Below are 9,198 nucleotides of genomic sequence, written 5' to 3'. Positions count from 1 at the left end.
AAAGTACCTTTCCGGTATAAGTGATTTACATGATCTCATGGTCATAAGGACTAGGTAACTATGTATCAAAAGCTTATAGCAAATAACTTAATGACGAGATCTTATGCTACGCTTAATTGGGTGTATCCATTACATCATTCATATAATGATATAACCTTGTTATTAATAACATCCAATGTTCATGATTATGAAACTAATCATCCATTAATCAACAAGCTAGTTAAGAGGCATACTAGGGACTTTTTGTTTGTCTACATATCACACATGTTCTAATGTTTCGGTTAATACAATTATAGCATGACATATAAACATTTATCATAAACATAAAGATATAAATAATAACCACTTTATTATTGCCTCTAGGGCATATCTCCTTCATTATAGCCTTTATGCAGACTACTGTAACCAAGGAAGGCACACTGTTTGGAGCGAAAGTCGAGTTTGTGTCTATTATAGGGTCTAAGATTCGGCCAACAGGCACACCCAAAAATGCGTAAGAAGGAGTAGTCACCCTTGTTGCCAAAGAGACGCTCCATAGGTGTTTGAGATTGGATTACCTTACTAGGAAGCCGATTAATGAGATAAACAGCTGTAAGAAAAGCTTCATCCCAGAATTTCAAAGGCATGGATGCATAGGCAAGGAGGGACAGGCCAACTTCAACAATGTGCCTATGTTTGCACTCAGCGGGGCCATTCTGCTGATGAGCATGAGGACAGGAAACAAGGTGAGAGATACCAATCTGCTGAAAAAAAGGATATAGCTTCTAGTACTCACCACCCCAATCAGTTTGCATGGCCAAGATTTTAGTATCAAACAATCTCTCAACATGTTTCTGAAAATCACGAAACTTTTGGAACACATCAGATTTCTTTTTCAACAGATAGACCCATGTGAATTTACTATAATCATCGATAAAACTCACATAATATTTAAATCGACCAAAAGATTCAGAGGCCGGGCCCCAAACATCAGAAAACACAAGTTCAAGAGGTGCAGTGGACACACTAGTAGACTTTGGATATGGAAGTTGATGACTCTTGGCCATTTGACAAGCATCACAAACAGACTCTGTATTGGACTCACTAAACGGAATATTATTATCACGAAGGACTTGTTGCACCACAACTGAAGACGGATGACCTAGACGCCGATGCCAAAGCGATGAGGAGGACTTGACGACACCATGAGCTTGATGACCAGGAGAAGGTGTGGTGGAAGACAGTAGTGGATAAAGCCCATCAACACATCTACCGTGGAGCAGAACCTCCCTCGTGTCCTGTTCCTTAACAAAAAAAAGAGTCAAGCCAATATTTCACAAAAGCATGATTATGACGGGTTAGGCGACTAGTGGACAATAGACTTTTTGTGGCTTTAGGAACATGAAGGATATTCTTAAGATGCAAATCATGATTAGGGGTACGAAAAACAGACGAACCAACATGACGAATATCCATACCTGCACCACTAGCTGTGTGAATTTGATCATGGCCATTGTAGCGATCCCTCACATGAAGTTTTTCAAGCTCTCCAGTGACATGATCCGTTGCTCCAGAATCAGAGTACCAGTTTGTATCAACACCGTATTGTCCAACAGCTGCACCAACAGACTTTTCAGGACCACGGTAATTTTTGTTGAACCTCTTCCAGCAGGCTAGAGCAATGTGGCCTTCCTTGCCACACACTTGGCATACAGGCCGGGAACCATCACCATAAGGCTGGCGATACCCCTGGTTACCACGTCCACCGTGACCACCTCGATTGCCGCGGGACTGATACCCGCTCTGCTCATAGCTGTGTTGATCATAGCGTTGTGGCTGCTGCTCATAGCCACGCTCGTATCCGCGATCAGAGTAACCGCGACCACCACGCTGTCCTCCACGCGAGCCACCATGACCACCACGTGTAGCTGCATTTACAGAGGAGTCACCAGTCGGATTCTGTTCATCCAACCGAGCTTCATATGAGATCAGCTGCGCATAAAGATTGCTCAAGCTGACGTGCTTGTCTGCTTTGATTAGGGCGGTTATCGCAGCAACAAAGCCGTTGTAGACCTCTTCATCAAGACCAGCTAGAACATATAATAAAACATCGTCATTGCCCAGAGGCTTCGCGGCGGCGGCCATCTCATCCGCCAGATTCTTGATCTCATTGAAGTAGACAGCAGCAGATTTGTTCTCTTTCTTGCACTTGTTCAACTGTGTACGGAGCTGCACTACCCGCGCCTTAGATTGCGACGCAAAAATCTCCAGAACCGTCGTCCAGACGCTCGCAGCACCGGTCAAACCGACCATCTGCGTAAGAACTTCTCGTGACATATCCCTCATGAGATAACTGAGCACAGTTTGATCCGCAGCAATCCACTGAGCATATGCTGGATTAGGGATCTTCATCTCCTTCCCATCCTTGTCCGTCTCCTTCAGTTCCTTCTCAGGCGCCGGCATCGATCCGTCCAGGAGCCCGAATAGTCGAGCGCCACGGATGTCCGGCAGAACCTGCGTCTGCCACAACAGAAAGTTGTCCCTCGTGAGCTTCTCCGAGAGATTCGTATTGAGGCCACCAGAGGCCGGCGTCGCAGAGGAGGAGGACGACGCTTGAAACGCCATGGCCAGGAACAGCGATCTGCAGAAAAACACTGCGATGCACAGGGAGACGGTGGCGGCGATGGCGGCGGAGGCTCGACCTAGATGCGATCGTGGAAGCCAAGCTCTGATACCATGTGAAAGTATTTTGGGAAGCGTAACCCTAAACCTGGGTCCGCGGTGCATATATATAGTTGGACATACAAGGCCCACCTCGTGTATATGCGAGGGGGTACAATACACAGGAGATATACATGACTACAGCTAGTCTATACAGATACAGTTTAACAGATTCAACACATGGTTGGCCCGACGAGGTACGCCTACACAGATATCGTTGCCGTCACAAGCCATTTCAGAGATAAATTGGGCCAAGGGGGCTACGGCTCAGTGTACAAGGGTGTGCTACTCCCAGGCGGTGCCCATGTCGCCGTGAAGATGCTAGAGAACAACTCCAGCTGCAACGGAGAAGATTTCATCAGCGAGGTCTCCACCATCGGCAGGATCCACCATGTCAACGTGGTGCGTTTAGTAGGGTTCTGCTCGGAGGAAATGAGAAGGGCCCTAGTGTACGAGTACATGCCCCGTGGTTCTCTGGACAAGTACATCTTCTCTGCTGAGAAGAGCTTTTCTTGGGACAAGCTCAACGAGATTGCTTTGGGCATCGCCAGGGGGATCAACTACTTGCATCAGGGTTGCGACATGCAGATTCTGCATTTTGACATCAAGCCACACAACATCCTCCTCGACAGCAATTTCGTCCCTAAGGTTGCTGATTTCGGACTCGTCAAACTATACCCGAGGGGCGACAATTTCGTCCCGCTGAGCGCGATGCGGGGTACCGTCGGCTATATAGCTCCTGAGATGATATCTCGGAGCTTCGGTGTTGTATCAAGTAAGTCCGATGTGTACAGCTTCGGGATGCTGCTTTTGGAGATGGCAGGTGGAAGAAGGAACGCCGACCCAAACGCGGCGGCCTCAAGCCAGGGGTACTACCCATCATGGGTATACGACCAGCTGACTCTGCAAGGAGAAGCAGGCGAGATATCTCCTCTTATTGCCGACATGCACGAGCTGGAGAAGAAGCTGTGCGTTGTCGGGTTATGGTGTATCCAGATGAGGTCTGTCGACCGGCCAACGATGAGTGAGGTCATGCAGATGCTGGAAGCTGGGGCTGACGTCCTGCAGATGCCATCGAGGCCATTTTTCTGCGACGAAGGGCACATCCATGTGGAGGACTCGATCCATTTCACTTCCGAGTTGACCACGGTGTCGGAGGAATTGACTGCTGTGTCGGAGGAGTACATGATATGTGATCTGACCTTATGTATGCATGTTTATATCATGGGGTGATGCACTTAGCTCATCATGTTATGGTTGTATTTGTACTAGTACTGGCAAGTAGCGGCCCCTGTCTCCCTTTAAACTTATTATTAGAGAAACAAACATAGTAATTTCAAATAAGTTTGAAATCTACGATTATTTGTGTTTTTTTTTGTTCAATACGTTTAGATTAGATGCAACTCTGATTGATCTTAATGTCCAACACCTGGAAGAAGTTTATCTCCATGGTGGCCTGATTGGCAAGGTCAAAAATTAACACTTATTCTTATTGGAGAAAACAAATCTTTTTCAGAGAACTTTGCATTTGTTTTTCCATTATTCTTGATACCACGGTAGCCCAAATGGTACTTTTTTCGCAAAAACGCAAAAGACTTGTGTTTCGATGCATTGATAGATAAAAAGAAGGTTAAGATGGTCACATGCATATCACTACGGGGAACACGCCGTGCGCCGACGGCCCCGCACCGTCGGCACAGCCTCTTCCACCGTCGGCACAGGCTCTGCCGACGGTGACCGTCGGCACATTTCGCGTCGGGACCTACGCAGTCACCGTCGGCACATGCGTACACCGACAGCTGGACGGTGGCCTTCGGCCGTCCCACCGTCGGCACAGCCCAGCTCGTCGTGACGCCGCAGGCCGTTACCTGTCAAGCTGTGCCGACGGTCAGTTTTAGTTTTTTTCCCAGATTCGGCGCCAAACCATCCCCATTTAAACTGGAAAAAGCGCGCGAAGCACAGCGGCTGTGCCGACGGTTTCACCGTCGGCACAGCCGCTGTGCAAATTTTTTTGATTTCCTGATTGTGCTCCATTTGCACATAAAAAAGCAGATATAGCACACATCACAGATATAGCACACATATAGCTCATACATCACAGATATAGCACAAATATGGCACCAAATCCCAAATTTAGTACAAATATAGCACACAAGCAATACGGTACATATAGTCATCCTACATAGATCATTCTACACATATAGCATGTGTGATGTAGCTAGTACAATATAGCAACTATGATGGTGCACCACCCGGAGGGTAGTACTGATCCATCTCGTCGCTGTTGAAGCGAGGGAAAGTTGCTTCGACGGTGCTTGGGGAGGTAGAACCCCGACGAGAGCCACCGGAAGTAGTACCATGCCGAGGGAGGCCAGAAGCACCAGGAGAATGACGACCGGGGTGCAACGGTGTACCATTCCCAGATTCTCCCAATCCCTACATGTTTGAGGGAGTTAGCAACTTAGCCATGTAACACCAAGTTAGCAACTTAGCCAAGTTAGCAACTTACCGGGGTCAACTGACGCTGACGCTTGTACATGCAATAGAACTCCTCCTTCGATGGGAACACTGGCGTCGGCCCCGAATGAGGTGGCTCTGGATGTGTTTCCTCTCGCACTCCAGTCATCATAAACCGAGTCAAAGTCTGCAAGAAAGGAGAGAGATATGCCAGGTTCAAACAAGGGGACTTATGATGTTTTGCAACCATAGAGATTGAAACTTACCGCCATCTGGTTGCTCGACCACTGGAAGTATGTATCTTTCACAAGGTCATGCTCCTTAACCTTCTCGAGATACTCCTCATAAGCTGCAGCATAGGCCTCCTCGAGATGAGCCTACAATTTCAGAAATAATGCTTCTCATCAACATAGTCATTTAGGAACAAGATCCAAAACAGAGGATGGAAATGTGGATGACTTACATCCAGCTCTGCACGAGAACAGTATGTAGTCCGCGAGGAGGTACCGTAGCTGCCGGAGGGGAGGGTAGCCTTGATCTGCGTGAAGTTCCTCTTAGGCTTGAAACCCCCAGCAAGGCATGCAGGGCGGCCATGCGGCTGGCCGGACCCCACCAGCATCATCGCCACCTCATCGATCGGCTCGCTCATAGGGTCCTCCACATCTGGATGGAACTTGGCGTACTCCTCGCAGTATTTTTTCCTTGTTCTCTTTGTCCTTGCCGAAGTACTTGGCAGGCGCGGGCCGAGGCTCGTTCGGACCGGGCGTCACCAGCTTCATGTGCTCCCACGCTTCCATCCCACCAAGATCCCTCCCGAGCTTCTTCCCCTGCATCACAAAACAAATGTTATGCATATCATCGAAAAACAAATAAATGCAGCTTGTTCCAGCTTTATATGTACCAGACGAAGCCGATAGCGATCGGTGCTGCTGCTCCCCGCAGTGTGTGTTCCCTGAGTCCCGCGGTTTGCCTTGTTCCGGTCGCTCTCGGCCTTGAAATTGGGGTTTTCGCCGACCCAATTCCTGACCAACTCCATGAAGGCGGCCCTCTTATTATTATCAGCCCAATGTGGTACAACCTGCAAAATCAAAACTCATTTGAAGAACAAACAATATAATTGCAAATTAGCCGCAGTACATAGAATCGCATTGACAATTACTTACCGACATGAAGTCCTCTATCTTCATAGGCGGGGCGAGTCCCTGAACAATCTCAGGCTTTGTGTACTTTACGCCCTGCTCAGCATAGAAGTGGCCGATGCACATGATCCTCTAGTTGTACCACTGCTGTCGTGTCAACTTCCGACACATGGCACGGAGGATCATGTATGCCCTCTCCTTATGCTCAGTCGCCACCCTATAACTGCGCTGCAATCAAGCATAACAGAAAGTGTGAGAGGCATGAGTTATCACGGTGGGGTTATCAACTGTATATGAACGAAACTCAAAAAGTATGCATTACGTACCCAAAACTTCTTGATCACGGCGTCGGTGGCGGAAGTAAAGCCCGGGTAAGGCGCTATCTCATAGTCTTCCCAACTGTTAGCTAGCTTGGACTCGCCTCCAAGGACCGGACTGTAGTTCCCCGGCCAGTACTTCCTAATAGCAGCTCCAATCAAGCTCCCTGGCACGCAGATCTTCCCTGTATATGTGAAATTGTTGCACAATTATCAAACATTAGAAAATGCTAAGTGTCATAACCAAAATGAAATCACCTTACTACTTACTCTATCTTTCCTGGCACAAGGAGCCACTTGTCATCCTCCGTAGCAGGTTCCTTACTCTCATCGGGAACCTGCGCTTCCCCACGAATCCACAACTTCTTCGGATCCATCTCCATCGAAGCCTCCTCGTCCCTAGTCTCCTCCTCCTCTGTCTCCTCCTCCTCCCTAGTCTCCTCCTCCTCCCTAGTGTCCTCGTCCTCGTCCATAGACCGGGAAGCCACTGATCCAGAAGCAGAGGGAATGTCAGCTAGAAGGAGCTGTGCATCCCCGCCCCCCTAGTCCTCCAGCTCATCCTCCCCCTCGTCCTCCAGCTCGTGCTCCAGCTCGTCCACCCCCTCGTCCTCCCCATCCTCCGCCTGCCTCTTCGTAACGTCGGGTGGGAACAATGGGTCTTCCACTCCGTCTGGAAGCACCCCTGGCTTCTGTTGTTACATCTGATCAAGCAAGGAGCTCGCTGATTGTAACATCCCAAGAATTTTCAAAAGAAAATAAAAGAATTTCACTAGTTCCAAATTTTGGAACCAACAAAAACTTTTATTAATTAAGTAGGATACATATAGATCTTGTTTAAATCTTGTATTTTGCCATGATGAGTGTTAGTATGCTTATGTGCTAAACCCTAAAACCCTAAAGTGATCAAGTGAAGATCATCAACCAAATAAAATAAAAGAGAAAGAAATCAAATAAGAAAAACCTTAAACCCTAATCTTCTCCAAAAATCATTTGGATCTATTTTTTGAGAAACCAAAATAAAATAGAAGAAATATGGGGGCATATAGCCCTAATAGGTAAATCTTGAACCCTACCTTTTTAATTATGCTAAATGGTGGTGAACCATTGTGAACCACACTAAACCCTAAACCTCATCCCTCTTTTCACCACCCTAGTTAAAATAGAATAAAAGGAAATTAAATAAGAAAGAGGCATATGTGCCTATGGCTACTTTTATAAATCTTTACCCTAGAACTTTCCACTTTGTTTAGAGGTTTGGAAAACCTTCACACACTTTGCCTAGTACTTATCAAACCTAATCCAAGGGTTTCCAAAGAAAGTAAAAAGAAACTAAAAATGCCATAGAGGCATATGAGAGCAAAAGTGCAAATTTGTGAATTTAAGAACCTTGACCCTAGGACTTGTTGTGAATGGTTGGATCACCTCCATATACCATTTCAACACTCAACAACACCAAAGGGGTCAAGTCAAGTCAAATTTAAAATGAAATGCAACATATGCATAGAGGCATATGTGGCACATAGCCATAATACCCAATTCTTGCCCTATGACTTTAAACCTTGACCAAATGGTGTGCAACCTTTTCTAAACTCCATATAACCCTAAATTGACCCTAACCCATGTCCAAGTGAAGCAAGATCAACACTTTACAAAAATAATAAAAAGTGACACCTCCCCTCTTATGTGTTATGGCCATTTTTGCAAACCTTTGACCAAGACCTTTTGAAATGGATTCAATGGTTTGAAAATGTTTCTAAACCAATAGGAATCACATTAGAGTCAACCAAAGTCAATTCAAATGAAGAGAAATCACATAGTGAGAAAATCCCCAAATTTCACTCACATACACTTAGCCCAATTTGCAAATCTTCAACCAAGGCCACCATTGCTTGATCCCTTGCTTGTAGAATACTTATATATGATAAACAAACACATTTGCATCAAAGAAACAAGAATCAAATCAAAGGAAAATTCAAAACTCACATACATGTGATAATGGTCATATGCCCCTTTTATAAAATCTTCACTACTTTACCCCCCTGCATTTGACTTTTCTTCAACTAAACTTGGTCAACTATGACCATGTCATCCAAGACCAAGTCAAGTTCAACAACTTTCCTGTTGACCATCACTGCTGAAGTTGACCAGGTTGACCAGTAGGGTTGTGACAAGTGGTGATGTTGAAACTATGTGAAGATTACCCCCAATTTTGAAACTTTGCAAATCTTTGTCAAAATGACCACCACCACCACAAAACCCTTTCTCTATTTATATAAATGAAGTGCACCAAAAAGAATTTCAAATTTTGAAAAGAAGTTTCTTGCGGCCATTTAGTCGAACACATTGCAGGCATCATTTGGCAAATAAGAGACATGCTATTATCCTCTGGATTTTTGCCTAAACTACCTTTATTTCTGGATGATCATTGCTCCCTATCACCCCTACACCAAGCCCAGTACTTGCATCGGTTGTTTAAGTTGGAGAAATGCCAAGACTTTGCTCATGCCGTGAGCATGCACACACACACGCAACCCTCCTCTCTGGCCACCATCTTGGCGCCTCTCCTTGTCCTGGAGCATCTATAC

The 9,198-nt window shown here is 46.1% G+C and overlaps 1 pseudogene; it reads left to right on the top strand.

The window, feature by feature from the left end:
- LOC124646961 overlaps nucleotides 1-3,933 on the top strand; it is a 47,055-nt pseudogene extending 43,122 nt beyond the window's left edge.
- Nucleotides 3,934-9,198: the final 5,265 nt, after the last annotated feature.

This window comes from Lolium rigidum, chromosome 4, assembly GCF_022539505.1.
Source record: "Lolium rigidum isolate FL_2022 chromosome 4, APGP_CSIRO_Lrig_0.1, whole genome shotgun sequence".
NCBI lineage: Eukaryota > Viridiplantae > Streptophyta > Magnoliopsida > Poales > Poaceae > Lolium > Lolium rigidum.
Note: the sequence above shows the minus strand (reverse complement) of the source record. Positions and strands in the feature narration are given on the sequence as shown.